The sequence below is a fragment of the Lipotes vexillifer genome, unplaced genomic scaffold (genome assembly GCF_000442215.2).
Source record: "Lipotes vexillifer unplaced genomic scaffold, Lipotes_vexillifer_v1.1 scaffold726, whole genome shotgun sequence".
In the NCBI taxonomy this organism is placed as follows: Eukaryota; Metazoa; Chordata; class Mammalia; order Artiodactyla; family Lipotidae; genus Lipotes; species Lipotes vexillifer.
Window position 1 is genome coordinate 253,198 of NW_006770733.1, and position 3,982 is coordinate 257,179.

Genomic DNA, 3,982 nt, shown 5'->3' on the forward strand with positions numbered 1-3,982 from the left:
GGGAAAGAGGGATCTAGAGTTTGTTTTGAATTTATGTTTATGAAGTAATAAATGATTAAGAATTTTAGTTTTGTTCAAAGGACATTGGGAAGCCATCAACATACTTTAAGCATGAGCCTGATTTCACACTTCAGAAAAATCACTCTGAGTATTGTGAATAGAAGAGGTTTGGTAGAGGAGGAGTAGGAGTAAGAGTAATGCAAGGAGACTAGGAAGTAATGGTTGCAGTCCAGGAAAGAGAATGATAAGCCCGGGTTAGGGTGGCAAGGAGTGAGATGGAAAGAAGAGGGTGATTGAAAGACAGTAAGGAGGTAAAATTAACAGGACTTGGTCACTAAGGGAGGGAGAGAGAAGGTAAGGAAGTGAGAATTGTTATAGATAATTACTAGATTTCCAGCGGTTGTGTGTCTTGCACTGCAGTAGCAAACACTGGAGGAAGACCTGGTTTAATGGAGAAGACCTTTGTACAGCTACTAAAATGGTCCACATGCAAATAAATTGACCCATATGAATACTAGGGTTCACTTAATTAAGTACAGGGAAAAGCTGCTTCGGGCTTAGGAACACTGAATTTAAATTGTTTAATACCAATTTTATTTTGGCTGAGAAAAACTGTATTCTAGAATTTAACATTCTTACTTCATGCTGTTATAATATGCCCTTTTTGATCCCAGCATTGGTCAGGTAGGATGGTAGACTAGACCTCTTCAAAGATACGTTCTACTTTGAGAGTATAGGATGCAAAGAAAGCACGGTGATACGTCCATGCTGGCCTTAGGAAGCCCGAATGATTTCTCCAACGGACTCTCAGAGTGTCTGCAGCACCAGCTGAGAAAAATTACACTGACACCCCTGACCACATGACTTATTAAAAAAAACACAGGGCAAGGAAAACCTTCCACACTTTTTTTTTGAAATGTATCAGCGATTTGCTTGCATCCGCTGACAAAAGTTCAATAAATGCTCCCTCAATATAAAAATAATAATTATAATAATATGCCATTTTTAAATTTTGGAATCTTTCATTTGGACAGGTCTCATATGCCAATGTTTGGATGGACCATCACATAAACAGTATAATTTCATGATTTTGATACTTCCTTTAACTTCTTATTGAATTATAGTTGATTTTGATACTTTTTAAATTCAGACATACATGCTAAGAACTGTTTTCCAGGCAATTAAAAGCTTAAGAAGGATTTTGAGAAGGAAATTTGTTTTCCATCTACATATTCTAAATACTTTACAGTGCCAGGCACTTCCACATACATTTTAACTTTTAAGGGGAATATTTACCCAATTAAGAGAATATACTCTAAGGTCACTTATGTGGATGTAATCAATATAACACTTTTGTAGTTGTAAAATAAACAAATGGTAACAGAAGCTGGAGTTTTGATAGTTGCATATTCATATTTTTCATTAAGCGGGTGCCCCACTAAGTAATGATTTCCTAGTCACTGAACAGCCTGGAAAGTAATAATAAGTACCTCCCAGCAATACAGTTTTGTGTTTTATCCATTATCTACTGCTCCCTAACAAACCACTCTAAAACTCAGCCATTTTATTTTCTCACATTCTCTGAGTCAGCAGTTTGGACTGGGATCAGCTGAGCAGTTCTTTTGGTGTCTCCTGAGGTCACTCAGGAGGCTCTGATCATCTCAAGGTTTCAGCAGGGTGTGGGTAGCATAAAAACAGTGAGAGAATTCCAAAATCCAGGAGAGAGGAAAGAAGCCCCACATACAAAGCTTTGCAGACCTCTGCCTGATTCACATTTGCTAACATCCCACTGGCAAAACGAATCATGTAGGCAAGCCCAGACTTAGTGTGGGAAGGGACTGCCCACAGGTATGGAGAGATGGAAGCATAGTTTATGCAGGGCTATTCATCTTAACAGTCTGCCACAATATTCTTAAAATATATAATTCAGTTTTCATTAATTCATTCCAAAATGATTTATTGGCACATTTGACCAAGTGACTAACCTGATTTAATGAGTGTTATATAAGTACTTATAAAAGAATTTTGATCTCATGAGCACATACTTCCTTTGGCTCTTCATTTGTACCTGCCTAAAAAGAAACAGTATTTAGTTTTGGTTCTTTTTAATGCATTCATTTGTCAGTTTCAGACAAGGCCCAGAAAACAACATTTTTGCCTCATTGATGGCCCAATAGCAAAATGAATTGTAATTAGAAGTTTTTACTTCTGTACAAGCCTTCCTAACTATATAATAAAGCATAGGGGGAAAAATTCTTTTTTTGCCATTATGCTGCTTGTGTAAATTTAAGAAACATTATCAGTGAAAAGCTTTTGTCTCTTGTTAAATGTAGGGAAGCTTTTTCATAGCTAATGCTAGTAATTCATAGAGAACAAAATAAACATATTATAAGTAAAAAGCAATTGAGTTTACTTTTTTCAGAGAGAAAAATATAAAGAGTTTGAGGAGGCTTCCCTGGTGGTGCAGTGGTTAGGAGTCCCCCTGCCAATGCAGGGGACGCGGGTTCGAGCCCTGGTCCGGGAGGATCCCACGTGCCGCGGAGAAGCCAAGCCCGTGCGCCACAGCTGCTGAAGCCTGTGTGCCTGGGTCCTGTGCTCTGCGACAGGAGAGGCCACCTATGAGAGGCCCGCGCACTGCCACGGGGAGTGGCCCCCACTCGCTGCAGCTGGAGAAGACCCACATGCAGCAATGAAGACCCATGGCAGACAAAAAATTAATTAATTATTTTTTTAAAAAAAGAGTTTGAGTTACTCACTTATAAACAAAAAGCAAAGAATACAACATGGCATTTAAAGCAAAAAAGAAAGTCTATAGTATGTAATTTTGGCAACTTTTGGAAAAGATAATGGTGTAGAAAAATTGGTGGAAAAAGGAGAAAGAATATCAGTATCTCTTTCATATATATCTATTAATCTGCTATACATATTATGTTTATACACATTCATGTGTATAATTAATTCACATATTTATTGCCAGGGGGAACAAGATTTTTTTCATTAGTCAAAACATTTTAAAAATGTTCCTGGTGACCATATATTTGTGGCTAAAATGAGACATTGTAAAATGGGTTAGCAGAAATGCAGTATGAAATTATGCTTGTGTCTAATTTAAAGTGGGTCAGAAATTACAGCCATTACCTTCCTGATATTGCTGTAAATCAGCACAAAGTACTCAATTATTTTAAAATCTACAAGGCACTGTAGGAAATCATGCTCTACTACAGCAGTTTCTGGACTCTGTTCCTTACGGCATTAGTTTCCCAAGATCATAAAGGCGCCCTGCTTCAAAAAATAAAAAGTTCCATAACTAAAAAAGTTTGAGAAACATCATATACCGTTTCCTCCTATTAGAGATTGACATCGGAAATTAAAGTCCTTCAGTAAAGGAATCCATTTAACTTAATATTTACCAAATAACTTGGAATACTAATAGTAAGAACATAGTGATTTATTAAATATTGAGGGATTACTGTGTGCCAGGCTCTTTTCTAGGCATTGGCAGTACCACAGTGAACAACAGAATGTCCCTTTCACATTGGCACTTACATTTCAGGTAACAAACAAATATATAAATATTCAGGTAGTGTCATGAGTGCTAAGAAGAAAGCTACAATAGGGGAAAGAATAGGGCTTCCCTGGTGGCGCAGTGGTTAAGAATCTGCCTGCCAATGCAGGGGACACGGGTTCGAGCCTTGGACTGGGAAGATCCCACATGCCGTGGAGCATCTAAGCCCATGCGCCACAACTACTGAGCCCGTGTGCAGCAACTACTGAAGCCTGTGTGCTGCAACTACTGAAGCCTGCATGCCTAGAGCCCATGCTCCACAATAAGAGAAGCCATGACAATGAGAAGCCCGCACACCGCAACTAAGAGTAGCCCCCACTCATCACAACTAGAGAAAGCCCACATGCAGCAACGACGACCCAACACAGCCAAAAAATAAATAAATAAAATAATAATATTTTTTTTAAATAGGGAAAG

The 3,982-nt window shown here is 38.3% G+C and overlaps 1 protein-coding gene across 1 annotated transcript in view; it reads left to right on the plus strand.

The window, feature by feature from the left end:
• The window catches only part of PRTG (protogenin), a 131,479-nt gene that overhangs the window by 115,736 nt on the left and 11,761 nt on the right, over nucleotides 1–3,982 (plus strand). The gene's annotated exons all lie outside the window — the stretch shown is intronic.